Raw genomic sequence first — 18423 nt, forward strand, 5'->3', positions numbered from 1 at the left:
GGGACCATTGTTGTAATTTGACGAAGCAGTCAAAACGGGCACCGGCTTTGCCAGTGGGCCCGATGATCTGCTACTCCTGGCGGTGCCGCGCCGGACCCGCATGAGGAGTTAGATGAAAGGGGTGTGTGTCCTTGTTCCGTGGCCTGGATGGGCTCACAACCCACCTCCCCCCCGCCCCCCCACCCCCCCATCCACCCAGAGGGAGCAGCCTTGTTCATCGCTCTCCTTTCTCCATCCCCGTCGTTCTCTCAAGGTAATGCAAATGCCCCCCCCCACCCCACACATCTATTTTAAGTACCCCCCCCCCCCCCCCCCCCCCCCCTACGTGTGGGCTGTAATGTGTGCTTCGGGGGCTGGCAGCAGAATCAGGAACGGGAAAGGAGAGGAGAGAGAGGTGGAATGAATGGAGGAGCGGAGCCGCACATTGTCCAAGTGTCCACGCGCACATTAACGTGCACACGCACGCACGCACGCACGCACACACACACACACACATATGCACTTTGTCACACTCTCTGTCGATCTAGCAGTGGAGCTGGCACTCTAAACCCTGTATTAGCCAATCTACTGTACAAAAGATGTCTGGTGAAATGAGCCTATAGATCTGCTATTTAAAAAAGTATATATATATATACTGTATATAAACTTCTTCTTGAAAATGTTAGAAATGATCATGCCCAAAATATGGAGCCAAACGGGGATGCTATCATGAAAGTGGTTAAGTGTATGATTTTAGTAAGTGATGCACACACACATTGCCTCAAGCCTTTTGGGGGAAAGAAGGCAAGGTCTTTGCAGGATAAAAAGGGAGAAGCTTTCAAACAACTTGGCTATAAATAACAAGGTTCTGCCATAATCCATGCAGGCCCAGGATGACAACAGTTTCTTGTAGAACAGATTCCTTTCTTTAGCTACGGTAATTGTTTTGCATTATTTTTTCTTTTCTTTTTTTTCTCTTTCATTTCACCAGCGGTAGTCCCATTGATATTCAAAATCTCTTTTACAAGGGAGTCCTGGCAAAGACAACACATACAGTTTCACATAAAACAAACCATTTAAAAAGCATAAAGCACAGATTAGTGGCGGTCAGTGTCGTGCAGACTGTGGTCAAATACAAATTTATTCTATTTTTTAAGTCCTCCATGCTGACAGGAGAGTTCAGTTTGAGGTGACTCTGCAGCTCACACCAAGGTGAAGATGGAAACATTAAAAGCAGTTTCATCAAAGACTGTACGGCTTCGGAATAATTTATATACATTTTACATCTGATCTATAAGGTTAAAAACCAGATGGTTCTATGTCTGGAATAATTGTCCCTAACTGGTCTGTATCCAAAGAGAGTAACCCAGACCCCGCCATGCTATGCTTGCTTACACCTTCCCACTAGTCATATTATGCAAACACTTAACACACATACTGTACTCTCACATGCTCTATTGTCACACTTACTGTACTCTCACATGCTCTATTGTCAGAGTCCAAACTAACGGTTGTGTATGTCTTTAACGACATGAACCTTAGGACCTGCAAAGCACAATGTTGCTCCAAAGTTCTCTCCAACACTGGTCAGGGTTCGGCCATCCGAATAGCAACACCAGGGGCCACGTGTGGTCCCCAGGGGCCACAGGCGCACCGTCACCCCCATCCGCACAAACCTTGGCACAAACACTGTTTGGCCCATCCGATCTGCATCAAATTCGGCACAAACACTGTTTAGATGTCTGCCATCAGAATAGTGACAATTGGGCTGCCATTCTTCTATCACATTCTTCCAGCTAGATGGACATACATACTTACCCCAGGTGAAGGAGTTTAAGTATCTTGAAAAAGAGAGTTGAGCCAGAAGGCAAAGCTCTCTGTCTTCCGAGCAATCTTCGTTCCAACTCTCACCTATGACAGAGGTTCTCAACGTTTTTGGCTGGGGACCCCCGGAAATGCTTTGGCCATGTCTCGCGACCCACAGGTTGAGAACCCCTGACCTATATGGGCCTGGAGTGTGGGTCATGCCTGAAAGAATAAGGTCGCGAATACAAGCGGCCGAAATGAGTTTCATTCGACGGGTGGCTGGCAGCTCCCTTAGAGATAGGGTGAGAAGTTCAGTCACACGAAAGACAGGCAGACAGTCAGTCAGTCAGACAGACAGACAGTCAGTCAGTCAGACAGACAGACAGACAGACGGGCAGACGGGCAGGCGGGCAGGCGGGCTGGCAGGCAGGCAGGCAGGCAGACAGACAGACAGACAGACAGACAGACAGACAGACAGACAGACAGACAGACAGACAGACGGACAGACGGGCAGGCGGGCAGGCAGGCAGGCAGGCAGACAGACAGACAGACAGACAGACAGACAGACAGACAGACAGACAGACAGACAGACAGACGGGCAGGCGGGCTGGCTGGCAGGCAGGCAGGCAGGCAGGCAGGCAGGCAGGCAGGCAGACAGACAGACTTAGCTCGTTGACCAATATGGCAGAGGTTCAGATAACCGGCGTGCTATACTACTGTGTTCCAAATGTGTTGCTGTAACTCACGGTTCTGTCTGTATCGCGCCATCAGCGCACCATGCTGATGGAGTCACCTTCAGCAAGCCATCTTTAAACGGCTCTGTCTGGCAGAAAGTCATGTTTACTGAGTGGTGGGATTGTACAGGTAGGTCCTGCTGATAAAAAACAATTAAATATTATTTTTTTGCCAAGGCCCTGTTTCAGCATGCACCTCAGGAATTTCTAATTAAGACCTAGAAGGAACAAGTGATCAGTCTGATCACAGTGTGTCGACATAGCAACTGGGCCAGGTAGGCAGAAGACATTAGGTGGAAAAATCTGATTAACCGCACAGATAATAGTTCTACTGTGATGGTTTAAAGCCCTAACCACACCAAAGGGTCGAGATGGTTTTAGCGTTGTCCCAGTGGTGTAATATGTCCTGCTGCATGTTGACCCACGTCGTCCCAAGTGATTCAACTGGTTGAATTCAATGGCCCAAACCATACCAAAGGGTCACCATGCAACTCCTCACAAACCGTTTGGACCCAAGGAGTTGCAAGGCGACCCTTTGGTGTGGTTTGGGCTTAACACAAGGTGAATGATAGGGTTTAAAGAGTCTTTTAAAGAGTCCCTTTTAATCCATCAACAATGATTTGCATAATGCGAGAAAGGCATTTCATATTATGTTAAGACTTATTTGGCTGTGCCCACATATGAAGCAATTATTTCATGTTGTCCTGCTTGACTTCCCTTATATGATTATTACAACATCGAAGCCATGTGAAGGCTTTCAACAAGCCTTCAGATATAAGGCTTTATAGTTTTGCTCTGATCCACAGAGACCTCATTCTATTCTATATGTCCTGTTAGCACGTATACGGATCACAGACATGCTGCAACATAGCCTCTTTGATCCACTGGAAAGCACAATGATTAGACGCTTGGTATGGTTAGTTGCGCAACATGTTAATGATTCTAAGTTGAAAACAGATTATCACTGGTAAGCAGGGGCTGTGTCCCCCAGGGGGCACCAGAGGGGCCAATTGGAAAGGAGAGGAACATGAACATGAATTAAGCTTGTATTCAATTCCAATTCATAGTTCATACAATGATTGCACAATTGTATAATCTTCTTTCAACCTGACTTCCCTGGTTTGAGCACATTTTCTTTTCTTTTCTTTTCTTTTCTTTTCTTTTCTTTTCTTTTCTTTTCTTTTCTTTTCTTTTCTTTTCTTTTCTTTTCTTTTCGCGCATGTGTGTGTGTGTGTGTGTGTGTGTGTGTGTGTGTGTGTGTGTGTGTGTGTGTGTGTGTGCGTGTGCGTGCGTGCATGCATGCATTCCGTTATGAGCTGTGTTTGTGATTTGGTGAGTGCAAAAGCTTGTTTTGGGGCCACAAACCAAATCTTTTTTAGGGCCACCGAAATCCTATAAGGCCAGCCATGGATGTGACCGAACAGGTGCAAGAACTAGACTTTGGCTGTTGTCTCAAGCATCTGTTATGATGACAGATTGTAAGGTCTGGAGATGTTGGAGGACGCTACAAACATGCAGGAGCACCATTTGGTCATGACAGTGCATGCTACACAGCATACTTTACCAAAAACGTGTGAACTGAGCGGTGCAAGCTGTGTGTGTGTGTGTGTGTGTGTGTGTGTGTGTGTGTGTGTGTGTGTGTGTGTGTGTGTGTGTGTGTGTGCGTGCGTGCGTGCGTGCGTGCGTGCGTGGGTGAGTGCGTGCGTGCGTGCGTGCGTGCGTGCGTGCGTGCGTGCATGCGTGCGTGCGTGCGTGCACACACACACACACACACACAGCCCGAATGCGACCCGAATGCGACGCCAATCATCTGCAGGGGTCAATGGGCCGTACTACAAACAGCCTGTACTCTAAACAGACAGACATACACAGACGTACATACAGTACATAGAGACACACTGCCCTGCATTAGAGCGGTGTGCACCGCTCAAAAAAACGGGGGGCACGGTGGCACAGTCGGTAGTGCTGTCGCCTCACAGCTAGAAGGTCCTGGGTTCGATTCCCACTGGGGACGCCGTGGGCGCTGGGGGCGTGCTCCCTCCTCCGCGTCATCAGTGCACATGCCCGAGGTGGGGTTGGCAAAAAGGTCTTTCTGTGTGGAGTTTGCATGTTCTCTCCGTGTCTCCTAGCAGGGTAGGTACCCTCACAAAAACATGCAGTAATCCTGGTCTCTAAAACTACCTCCCCCTGGAATCAAGAAATACCAAACAACAGCCCAAACCAACAAAAACCCTCCAACCACACCTCTCTCTCTTCCCTGGCCCCTTGGTACAGCCTGACAAGGTAATTGCCAGGCTTACACCCTGATGGACACCAGCTGGGTCTCGAAGCTGTGTGCAACTCCCCTGAAACAACTGTTAGCTAGTTATTGGCAGTTGAGTGTAGCTGGTTTTCACCGAAATCACTGTCTAGCAACAAAACGCAGAGGGAAAAGATATATAAATCCTTTTATATTACGATCAACCGAGCTTGGAAATGTTGTGATGATGTTATTTCCGGGTGAAATCTTCTTCTGAGTTTCTGGGTTGACTGACTCACATGTTGGGGAAGAGTGCCCGCTATAGTAAACACTGAAAACACCCATTTGCTTCAAGAATTCCTCCGGGGGGGGGGGCTTGGTTGCATGCATCATGATGAAATGGGGCTTATAAGTGGTTAAACTGGAGGTATGTTTTAGGCAACATTGACCTCTGAACCTCCTGTTTTGTGTCCCATCTCTATTCACATGCAAAACACTGCTGACAGATCAGAGCATGATCCTCAGCACAAAACCATGACAGCGTAAACACAGACCCAGTCACCCTTGTGCACAGAGACAGCCCTTGTAAGGTCAAACAGATGCGCGCCGGCAGTCAACAGCAGAGCACACTGACGGTCCTTTAGGTGACATGAATGATGTCAAGAGAAGCTGTCCTCTGCCACACATCTGAGGGACGGGGAGAGAGTGAAATGTCCTCACTTTGCCAAGGGTCTGAGTCATCATGTCGGCGGGGCATAAGCACCGGCCCTCCAACCCCTTTGTTCTCTGGGTGAATTTGCATGCATCATAAGTGAAGGAGAAACATCACAGGCTTCAAAGGCCAGCAAACATACAGCAAAGCCATGCGCAGCATAGCTCTTCACATGTCAATGATGTCAGCAATCTGACACGGCGGCTATCAGGGGCGGATTAACTCAGTCTAGCCAGATTGAATCTGTACGTCCCACCCAGATTGTCTGCTATAGCTTTCCCCACTTCCCACTGACTGTACAAGATCGATTAGAACGGATTCCAGCTGCACCTGAATGTGGCCACTCTAGAGTCTAGCCAGACAGTGTTTGTGATACCACCAGACTCGCTTCAGAATAATAAAAAATAATAAAACTTTATTTATATAGCACCTTTCAAATTTGCATTACAAAGTGCTTTACAACAACAAACAAAATATACAGCAGAAGACATTTCAATAGAAAACCAAAGCAGGAGAAATATATATACTAAAATATTTGATTGGCAGTGAAAGCTAATCTATAAAAGTGTGTTTTTAAAAGGGATTTAAAAGAGGACACTGATTCAGCACGCTTGATATGTAAGGGCAGTGTGTTCCAAAGTATTGGCGCTATGGTGCTGAAAGCCTGGTCTCCTTTGGACTTTAGCCGACAAATTTGAGGGTTAAGAAGGTCTTTGGATGAGGATCTCAGGGAGCGGGTTGGGACATAGGGGGAGATTAGATCGGCGATGTAGGGTGGAGCGAGACCGGACCTGGCCTTGAATATGGTGAGAAGGAGTTTGAAATTGATTCTGAAGGAGATTGGGAGCCAGTGCAGGGACGCTAGAACGGGGGTGATATGGTCAAATTTCCTGGAGCCAGTTAGCAGACGAGGAGCAGCATTCTGTACTAGTTGGAGACGATGAATAGAAGCATCCTGCATCGACAGCCGACGGGTTTGGTAAAGAAATAACACAAAATAAATATGGCCACTTTAAGCTGCAACAGTGGTTGGAAAAGACTGTGAAAGCATGCTGTGAACGCATGCTTTCCTTGGACAGCCCTTTTTGCAACTAAGGGCTGATTCATACTCCTATTTTAGAGCCGAATAAAAGTCGGTTCGGCTCTGTAGAGCCTACAATGTGACGTCATTTGAGGTTCGGGGGGGCGGGTACCGTCCTAAAGTCAGCTCTTCGGTGCTACTGAAAATTTCTGACGAGCCAAAATCATTCCGGCACTACAGCGCCGAAACATCGGTAAAATAGGAGTATGAATCGGCCCTAAGGCTGTGTTATGCAGAACTTGTTTGATTTATGGATTACAAGTTGTAGAAATCAAAGCCTGTGATATTTGTATGAAACAGGAATCCCTTTTAGACTGGTGCAGGCTGTCGTTGTGAAGCCTGAAGATCATGTTCTTAATTTAGAAAGCCTGTCGAGTCCTAATCCTAACCCCTCCTGACACTGGCATTCGCAGCAAGCAGCAACATAAGTTGGAAGTAGATTTGCTGAATATAGCGCTGGTTGAATGGAGGGATGAAAATCAAGCTTGATGAACATTCCTCGATGTTTTTGTGGATGGTGGCCTTTATCCCTAAATTTAATCCAAATGTATCAAAACTCCAACAGATTAAACCACTTAACCATGTACTTCATCCTATGGCGAATTGCAAAAATAGACTATCACAACAGACTATTGCAATGCATTGTGAGGTTGTATATTTTAGATTTCACATTTTATGACTTGCCATAGTATAGAGATGCCAGGTTAAAATTGCTAGGCATACTCAAAGGTAACACTGCTTTAGTTGCGACATGGTCGCATTTACTATGAAAACCTCCATGGTCACTTGTGACATCACGTCTCCATATGGTCACGCCTTGTGACATCACGCCTCCATATATGGTCATGCCTCATGACATCTCGTGACAACATATGACACATGATACTTCAACTTGCTGTTGCAAGCAAGCAGCCAAAATGTCACGGCAAAGCCTTTGGTGTAACTTCAAAATGGCTTTGCATTGACGAGACCCCAGGTAGGATAAACACATCGTTTACTGTCCATATTTCTCTATAAAACGGCCTGTTTTCACTGTTTCCAATTCCTCTTCTTTATACTTTTGTATAGTATGTGCAATTTCTCTTGTTAACTAGCTGCAGAGTAGGCAAAATGTTTAGCGCTCTGTCTTTTCTGCACAAGGCAGCAGGTTATTAACGAGCACGACATTCAGCGTGTTGCGCACCGAATATATTAAATCTCCAAAGTCAAACTCATACGTTCACAATGCGTCGTGTCGCCCCTCTACTCGTTGTGAGCTTTAAGATCTGCAAACTATGAATCTCATAGTTATCTTCTTATATGTATACTTTGTAGCCTATACTTCTGGCAGAAGAGGGTAGTTTATTTATATGAGAATATTAGTAGACCTATGTAAAATCATTAACATTGCAATGATTTGTAATGAAAAGAAAGAAAAAAATCAGCTACAGTTGATTATGCCCAGTATAATTCATTCCATATGTTGATCTGACCCCCCATGCCAAAGTGCCAGCGCTCGCCCAGCAGTGTCCAGTCACCCAGGCGGATGCGTGCACGTCGCCCTCAGGGCGTCTATCGAGGCTATACGTAACGTGTGACATCATCGTACACGGGAGTTACGCGCGAATGCCTACTAAGTGGCAAAAAACTACTTTCTAGGCCTTGAAAGCACATACATCCAAACAGAAAAGTCCTTTCTGATTGTATCAAATGACATTAAACTCGCCAACATTGCAACTGTGCAGAAAGCTTGAATTATACTGTCTGCAAAGTTTTTGTTTAATAAAAATCCACCATAGACATGTTGTGAGCTACATTCTGTCAAAACATTCCATCATGCAGGTGATTACTTTTCTAAGTGCCATATTTTGGAACGCAACGTCCTGCTGCCTCCTGCATTATGTGCAATTTAGAAACAGGTGGTACGCAGGACAAAACCCAGCGCTAAATGCTGCTCAATTCAATGACATTTGAAAGTGCCAAATCACAAAAACTATTCTCAGGACACTTTGCGTGTATAGAGCAGAGACCCGACAGAGACCCCACCCTGCAGAGCAAGCAATTTTGCGACAGTGGTTCAATGTTCGGCCACTCAGTCTAGATGAGGGGGCGTGTCCCGGTGGAAAAGTGATGCATGTGCATACTCTCTATTGCATTGGTTCCCAAAGTGGGGTCCGGGGACCCCCAGGGGTCCTTGAGGGAGTTACAGGGGGTCCATTTGGTTCCATTTGTACACTCTCAGAGTTAAATTAACATTGATTTTACACTATTAATTGGGATCCCATAGAAATGCCATTAAATGGGGTCCGTAGACTAATGCATGTCAAAGTGGGGGTCATTGAAATTAAACTGGTTGAGAATCTCTGCTAGAGCCGTAAAACTCTTCTCTTATGGGGGTCCCTGGCATATCTTTTCAAATGGGGGTCCGCAGGCTAATGAGTCTTAAGGTGGTCCTTGACATGAAAAAGTTTGGGAACCACTGCTCTATTGTACTAGGGCAGTATTATGTGTGTCTTAAGTACCAGGTCTTATTACTTAACTTAAGACCTGGAGGCGTGATCAATGCCATTTGGCTATTCTGAGTGGCCAAACAGCATTGACCACGCCTCCAGGTCTTAAATTAAGTAATAAGACCTGGTACTTGTCTCTAAGTCTTGGTATCCAGTATCACTGCACTTGGCAGGAATCATAGTGGCTGGATCAATATGTACAGTACAAGGGACACAGTAAACAAGGTATGCTAATAATGGTTGTGTATTAAAATTGCGAGTGTTCATTTCTTAGAGTAGACACTCTGGGGCAGATTCCCAAAGAATGGATTGCGGCCGCTGATGATAACACCATGAATTGTGTCTCACTTGTACCCAACATTGGCTCCATCCCAAGGTCCAATTCATATGCCGCCTTGCCAGCGTAAACATGCCCATAAAGTTTTGCAGCCAAGTCGTTATCTCAGCCCAACAAAAGCCTGAAAATAGACAATGCCAGTATGTGGCAATAAAAACAGAGACAATAGACTCGACCATAAGCATATTGATGCTCTTTTGTCTGAAAATAACATTTTACATGGCCTTCCCCCTGTCATACTGAAGCAGGCTGTGCTCAAACGTTTCTTTCAGTTGAATTATGTCTGGAAATTGGAGTACCGTACCATAGGCATGCTGAAAGGCATTTGGATGAACAATGGCGAAAGCCCTTTTCGCAGTATCGTTTCCAAAAAGTAAAGGTATTTCTACCAAACTACAGATGATAAACGTAGGACAGGAAAGTAACATTTTTACTTTTATTCAGCTAGTATCAAGTTGCAGCCGGAAATTACTTGAGTTCAAACTAGATAGAGTGCCCCACGGGGCACAGGTCTCCACCAGGGCAGGTCAGGTTGTGGCCTCCTGGTGGTGCTATAATAGGTCAATGTGAAAAGGGTGCCATTTCTTCTTATGCCTGGGATGGCAATAGAGGGTATGCGCGTGACATCATCATCATACCAGGAAGTTATGCGGAAATGCCTACTGAGTGGCAAAAAACTACTTTCTGGCCTTGACAGCCCATACATGGAAACAGAAAAGTCATATTTGATTGCATTAAATGACTTTAATCAACATTAAACTCACTTTGTCACTCACTTTGCCACTCGATTTGCCACTCGATCTGCCATTCACTTTATGCATGCGCATACCCTCTATTGGATGATTTGAGGCATTTTGTTCCAAAAATGTGTTTTGCAAAAATCCACCTGTTGGTGGCGCTATAACAGGCCAATGTGAAAAGCGTGGGATATATTCCTCAGCCTAGTAGGAAAGTCTGTGAAAGATTTCACGTAAATTGCACGCTGCGTTCATGATTTGAGCCGTTTTAGGGCCAATCCTGCACACTTTGAAAGCCAATGTTAGCCAATTCGGATGGAATATGAAATATCGGCCTGGTGGAGACAATTACAGGGGAGGCATGAGGTTCAAAACGGGGCTATGACATTGTAGGCAGAAAGCGCCTGTACCCACATGATGAAAATTAAAGTATGAAAAGCAAATAATACATAGCTTCACTGTCGGGTCACCGACACCTTGGATCTCCACATTTCATCTCCCCCTGCTATTTCAGTATTTTTAACATTTTGAAAGTGAAAGTGGTTTGTGGGTTTCATAATATTTAACCAATTAAAAGTCTTAGAAGGAGCTTAATTGTGACACAATTAACACCATTGGATCCATTGAATTTCTTCAGGGTTTCCCCCTGACAGTGACAGTAAACATATTCCTATTTAACCCTAGAACTAAAATCCGTAGCGTAAATATTACCAATCATGTTTTTGTGTTATGACCAAATAATACTACAGTGACAGCATTGCTTTTCAATATTGGGAGCACGCACACATGCACAAAGTACATTTTTTGACTAACCCGGCCCATGACCAAAAGGGTTGAAATATCCATTCACGAGCACGCCTGGCATGATAAATGCCTTTCGGCTGGCTACAAACACTGCTGCCATGTTCACTGGCGTCTGGGTGTTAACTCTGAAGACGGTCAAGAAGACACTAATAACGTTAGTGTCATGTAGCTATTAGCGCGGGTGTTCATGAATTTGATTATTATTCTTGAGCTGTACGTGCCAACCGCTCCTATGACTGACTTTGTATGTATGTCTGCATGTCCCAATGTCCCTATGTCTGAGCATGATGATGATGCTGATTGCTGATTGGGAGAGAGAGGAGTGTGTGTGAGTGAGTGAAAGAGAGAGAGAACTCCAAATAATGCATGCAGAGCAGAACTTGGCCAATTCCTTCTCCTAATTAACATCCAGAAAAGAAGCATTAAAATTCCATAACCACCTTCAAAATAGTGACCCCACCTCCTACCATCACCAGGCCTTATAAGCCCTAACCACACCAGAGGGTCGCCATGGAACTCCTTGCAACATGCAACTCCTTGCGACTAGGAGTTGCATTGGTGTGGCAAGAGGAGAACATGAGCAAACTTAGTCCCCTCAGTCAGAATGCTATTTGGCCCTCAACCGAGAATACACAGTGGCAAATTACCTAATATAACCACTGTTACTGATCCAAAACTGAGAAATATGTTGAATATGTACAGACTCAGTGACCACCGCCTGGCAATAGAAACACACAAACAGAACTGGCTGCCTAGAGAAGACAGACTGTTCACTCTGCTCTCAAGGGGAGGTGGAGAGAGAGAGCTACATTTTCTATTACAATGTGACAAATATAAAGACATCAGAGCATCATTCTTCCCTAAATTGAAAGAAACATATAAAGAATTTGAATCCACCATTAATAACTTGTCACTTCAATATGTTCTGGGAGAACAGTCTACATGTAAATACACACTCTTGGCAGCACAATGCGTGGGGAGTTGTCATCAACTGAGGGACATGCAGCCAGTGGATAGAAGGGCCAGGTATATCGGCTGAACGGCCTGATTTACACTGGCAGGCAAATCTAGCCTGAATGTAGCCTGAATCAGATCTGTGTCACTTCAAAATAGAATTCCGATTTGCTTAAATAAGTCTAAATGCAGACAGGTCACATGGAATCTGATTTTTTCAAATGTGACTTGAGTCACATCCAGAGGTGGTTTCAAATCTGATTTAAATCCGATCTGAGGAGATCTGGCTCAGTCTGAATGCAACGACCAGATGAAGTGACCTGAGTCACATATCAAACTGTCCAAAACGACCCGAGTGCTACTAACGTGACGTCATTACAGAGCGCAAGTATTTTCATTTAAGTAAACAAACAAGAGAGAGATAAAAACAACCAAACGAGAGCAAAATAAAGAAAACAGGAGAGGACAGAAAAGAGAGAAAACAATAGTGAGAGAAAACACACGTTTGTTTTATAGGAATAATGTCAGCATTACAGCGGACGTCGGACCGACGGTGAAATCTGTACCAAAGTCCTGACGTCACTCGCTTATCCCCTGGTCCAGGGTCGCAGAAGTTTCATTTTAAATACTCTCATATACAGTAAGCATTGTGGTCCAAAAATAAATACACTGTCTCAGCGATATTGTCGGGGAGGTGTCTCTGTATCATTACAACAGTCAGTCAGTCATATTTGATACAGTCTGTTTCTAGCGAAAATGTTAATAATTCGGCGGAAGTAACATTAGCGTTTTCTCTCAATCAGTTGACCCTTTATATCCATATGAGTCAAACCGCTGGGATCATCATGCACAGATCGGATCTGGTCACTTGCAAACGGTAGTGTGAATAACCGCCCGGGCCAAAACTTAGACTGCAGTCACATCAAGTCAAATCCGATTCAAATCAGATTTTTTTCTCAAATCCGATTTGAATCGGATTTGACTTGATGTGACTGCAGTCTAAAGCCGGTCTAAGCTGCTGCATGTCACTGTTATCATTGTCTCGGTTTGTTCACTTATTTTCATTGTTACTGTATATTATTGTTATACATTATACAGTATTGTATTGTACATGTTCATTATGTTGGGATGTTTGTTGTTCACTTGTTGTCTCTGTGTGCGCAATGTTGCGATTTGTTTTGTTGTGTATGCTTTGGCAATGTAGAACATATTATTTTATCATGCCAATATAGCATTTTGAAATTGAAATTGAGAGAGAGATTGAATACAGGTGCAGGGCATGATCTAATCAAGGAGAGCTCTCCAATCTGTGTGTATGTGTGTGTGTGCGTACGCCTTGCATGCGTGCTTGTGTGTGTGTGTGTGTGTGTGCGTGCGTGTGCGTGTGCACGTGCAAGCGTGTTTGCATCAGTTCACACACAGTGTGATTTGTTTCAATAAGGCTCCTTTGCATAGAAAGTGGTAGATTTGGCGCCAAATGTACTATGCATGCATGCATTGCGTAATTTAAATAACCGCAAATAGCATGTCGAAGCACCGAGATCTTATTTGCTTGGCGACACAGTTGAGTTGCATTACGTTACACCTTTTGCGGGCGCGTTGAGAATTAAACGATGTCTGGATGAGGATTGTATTGTGTATATTATATATATATGTGCGTGACTGGCAAAAGAGCAGGTAGCCTACATATCTCGAATCCGTCAGACCCCTATTAAATTTACCATTCATGGAGGTCTTTACCTGACCTTCAAACCCCAAGTACTCCAGGGCAACGGACACACTAATTAATGGGTCACTCGATAGCCTCACAAAGTAATTTCATTCCCTGTGTGACTTCAGCTGTGGAATGGGCCTGGCATATTAAGATGTAGACTAGACAGTCGCCTGCCTCAACTTTGCAAACTGCCTGAATAATGCATATAGTTTACAATTAACTTGTGCTTTTTCCGGCGCTCCGGTAAAGATGTGCATATATGGCTGCCGCTTCGCTCCAGCTCCCCTTTTGGGTAATTGCATTTCGCCCTTCTCTCCCTTGCTTGTATTAAGATCAATGCGACTGCACCCAAAACTATAAGATCGTCTCCCCACGGGCCTATTCAATCTACCATCACAATGTTTTATGGTAATTTCAAATGGGATGGAGGAGCGTGGTGGGGGTTTAACGTCAGCCTTGAAGGTCAGCGCTGGCTCAGCGTCAGCACACGTCTGACAAGGGGGTTTCCCCTCCATGTGTTATTTTTAGCCACCTATGCTGTTAACCTACAGACATAGGTGTCTGTAGGTTAACAGCATGCATTCAAAAGACGGAACAGAATGAAAGCAGGAGTTTATGTCTCATTTGTGCAACCTGTAAAATATATGGTCACGCCTCGTGACATCACACCTCCATATGGTCATGCCTCGTGACATCACGCCTCCATATATGGTCACACCTTGTCACACGTCACGCCACCATATATGGCCGTCTCCATATATGAAGATCACGACACTGACCTTATCAAACCCTGGATAGCTATACATATAGAGAAGACTGGATTATCACCTAGATCTGCTCTACTTCTGACCTCAAACCCTTAGATCTCCATATATGGAGCTGACCTGTTCTGATCCTTCCCCATCCATCCTTCCTCTTCGATGTCTCCCTTTTGACTGATAGGCTACCTGTCCATTCAAACTCTAGACGGGCCCGCCCCAAAGTTATTATTGCAGCCGTGCCCGGCAGCCGGCGAAAACTAGAGTTCTCAACTCATTAAAACCTGTACTTTCAAGACACTGCCCCCGCTTAGATCTCCATATATGGAGCTGACCGTACTGACATTCCATATATGTTGATCTGACCTCATCAAATCCTGCACACTCAAGACACGCTCCATATATGGCCAGTACAGAATACAGACCATAATTATGTTGATCTGACTCCCCCATGCCAAAGCGCCAGCGCTCGCCCAGTCTGATGCCACCCAGGCGGATGCGTGCACTTGTCGGCGACAAGTGCAAGTGTGTGTGTGTGTGTGTGTGTGTGTGTCTTGCTCTCAGATCTCAGACATGCTTTTATTTGTTATTGTTTAGTAGTAAGAGAAGTAGCCTACAACACTATTGCCCTGGGTAAATACAGAATAGATATAATATATTTAAAATAATCACTATATTATCCACAAATGGCTCAATAAAGGAGAGGATGTTACACTATTCATTATACATGTCTTAAATTGACATTGAGCTTTTTTGTTAAATAAACATTTGACCTCTTATTTAAGTTATTTTATACAATTTTGGAACCGAAATAGGGAACCGTTAAGAACGCTGCAGTACGTGCAGTATGTTTCAATTTGAACCCAGGTCTTCTGCTTGGGAAACGCACTCTGAGTCCCCCACCACACGTATAAAATTGACCTTTTGAAAATATCATAAAAAATATAATTTTGCTCATTAAAATGAGATCAGGATTGCAGATTGAAATTACTGTTTGAACTCTGCAGTCTGCACTGCTGCAGTTCAGTGCCACGCTCTAATAGTGCTTATATAATATATCGTTTATTTATTTATTCTCCTTTAGATTTGAGCCCACCATGTTGTCTGTAGTTATGGAATGCATACTGTACTCACTGCAACCAAAGGGCCCCAGCCCCTGCTGTTCTTCAGCAGGGTTACATCTTACTGTTCTTGATGCTTTGCTTGTAATCTACTTATTCTACTACATGCTTCTAACAAGTACGTTTGGCAATTAACTGGAAAATCGACCCTTAACAAGAAAGGTTTTTCAAACACGCACAACTCACTCACAACGCACCGCGTTACGACGGCATCAAGGCCCACCAAAACACATTTTAGTCTACTAAATCACCTGTAGATTTAGTCGACTAAAATCTTATGACATTTAGTCGACTAAAATGTAACTAAAACTAAGTGAAAACCATTCAAGAGACTATGACTAAAACTAAAATCTAAATTTTGCTGCCAAAAAACAACACGGTTCACGACTCACGAGTGAGGGGAGGACGGAGCAGAAGATCAGCCAGAGTGGAGCAGCAGGAGCGGTATTATTGCAGTCGCTGTACCGCACTGTTGTGATGAAAACAGAGCTGAGCCAGAAGGCAAAGCTCTCCAAATACCGAGCAATCTCCGTTAATACTCTCACTAGTGATGTCCCGATCACGTTTTTTTGCTCCCGATCCGATTCTGATCATTTGATTTTGAGTATCTGCCGATACCAATGTTTCCCGATCCCATATTTATATTTTTATAGAACACTTATGCCATATCACAAATACAAATTACAATATCCAAAATCACAGACAATATCCAGTCTAATATTATGATATGGGAATAATATTGACACTAGGGATGTCCCGATCAAGTTTTTTTGCTCCCGATCTGATTCAGATCATTTGAAAATTACGTGATCGGCCCCCGATTTCCGATCACGTGATCGGGACAACCCTATCTCTCACCTATGGTCATGAAGCGTGGGTCATAACCGAAAGAATAAGATTGCGGATGCAATCGGCCAAAATTAGTTTTCTCAGGAAAAAAAAGTGGCCGGCCTCTCCCTTAGTAGCCTCGGAAACCCAGACATTTTTATTTCCAGGGAGGAAAAAAAAGTCTGGGTCCGAGTCCACTTCAATTCGGCATAGAGTAACTGCAAACATCACTCACTCTCTGCTGATTTCTGATCGTCTGCACCTTTGTTAAATTGACACACACACGCACACATATACACGCACACACTCCTCTCTCTCTGTCGCTCTAATTCATTAGTCTCATGTCTAGCAGCTGCGCATAGTTTCTCCCGGCGGATCCTGCCGGGAGCTGCCTATGCCATAAAAAGCATAGGTGAGTTCCAGGCTACTCCCTTAGAGACTCAGAGTCGTTGTTCCTTGACTTGGAAAGGAGCCAGCTTACGCCGAAGCTCCACTGCAGCCATCGGGCGTCGCATCAGCGTCAACGCAGGGAATGTTCCCTTTTTAATCAATGAAGGGTGCTCCACTGCCAACTTTTTAATCAATGCAGTGGAGCACCCTTGCTCCACTGCCGACTTTGCATTGCGCTGCGTTGCATTCGTCCGGGTAAAGTTTTTTGACACTGTCCAAACGCAGCGCAATGCAACACAGTATAGGTGGAGCTTTGACGTAGTACGGATGTCTCCCGAGCTTCTCCCTAAGGAGGTCCTCGATGCACATCCCACTGGTAAGAGACTCTGTGGCAGATCAAGGCCCAGATGGGTGGATTATATCTCCACACTGGCCTGGGAACGCCTCGAGATCCCCCAGGAGGACGTTTCTAATGTTGCTCTGGAAAGGGAAGACTGGAAATCTCTGTTGGAACTGTTACCCCCGCGACCCGATTCCAGATAAGCGGTTGAAGATGGATGGATGTATGGATGGACATTATCAAGCAGACTTTGTAAACATGAGTACTCTCTCCCATGATGCGAGGATAATGGGCTTATGGGCATGTCCTCAAATATTGTCTAAGGTTTCACCACAAAATCAGTGTGGGAAGTGTCAATCTCAATTCATACTCCATCGCATGATTAACACATGCGCAGAGAAGAATAGATTTAAGTTAATAACGTATCTTGTTGTTAACTAGATCTGATCTGCAACAGGTTATTTTACATTTGTATTTCTATTTAACTAGACCGTTGCACGGCCGGCCTACCCTGGAACGATGCAAGTCGAGAACATTGCAAATAAAGAATGCACGCATGCGCTGAGTTTATTGTAAGATTGTCTTAGAATTAGAAAACTCCTCCTTTTTAAAAATGGCTGTTTTTTTTGGGCCGGCCACCAGCAATGCTGAGGCATACTAATCATTAGACATCCACTGCACCTTTCTTCCATGAGGACCAAGGTGTCAACCCCCCTTAACACTGTGTTCCTGTCCATATTATTCATGATGGCTAACAACCATTTAACCTTATCGAAAACTGCATTCATTTGTAATTCACCTCAAGTCACCTCAAGTCTAGCCGACTGCACTGGGAAAGTTCCCACAGCTCGGTTTGAAACATTACCAAAGACACTTATAGCACAACTTATTACCTACACTTAAAACTGTCAATAAGTCTCTGACCTTGTCAGTTCTCCATTATGACTCCATCAATCACCATTTATAGCGCAATTAAAGTGCCATTTTAAATTAGCATTATTTACTGGTTTATCTGCCCCTCCTGACGATCATCAAATGTGAGTTAAATGAGATTCCAACTGCAGTGGAGTGGTGGTTGGCTGAACTAAAATGCTGACTGAACAGAGTGGCATGAAATGCTGCTCTAAAGAACTACTTGACTGCATGACACTGTGGCTGTATGTGTGTAATTCATAGGATTGATAGTTCGGCTAGACTAATATTTGTGTGTTTTTCTAAACAAAACAAAGATTGAAAGTTGGATTTGTCTTGTCTTGATGTTTCTTGATGTGTCATTAAATCGAGAGACACATTTCAATACACGAAATTCATGACACTACCAAAAATCAAGCTATAGTAGGTTAACTAGCCACTAATTTTCAACAGGAAATCTTTCAATCACAATAATAAGAACCAACTTT

At 44.3% G+C, this 18423-nt stretch overlaps 1 protein-coding gene across 1 annotated transcript in view; it reads left to right on the forward strand.

The window, feature by feature from the left end:
- ajap1 (adherens junctions associated protein 1) overlaps positions 1-18423 on the forward strand; it is a gene marked incomplete at its 5' end in the record, with an annotated part of 72122 nt that overhangs the window by 21310 nt on the left and 32389 nt on the right. The window lies entirely within an intron of this gene.

The sequence above is a fragment of the Electrona antarctica genome (assembly GCF_951216825.1).
Source record: "Electrona antarctica genome assembly, chromosome: 2".
Classification (NCBI taxonomy): domain Eukaryota; kingdom Metazoa; phylum Chordata; class Actinopteri; order Myctophiformes; family Myctophidae; genus Electrona; species Electrona antarctica.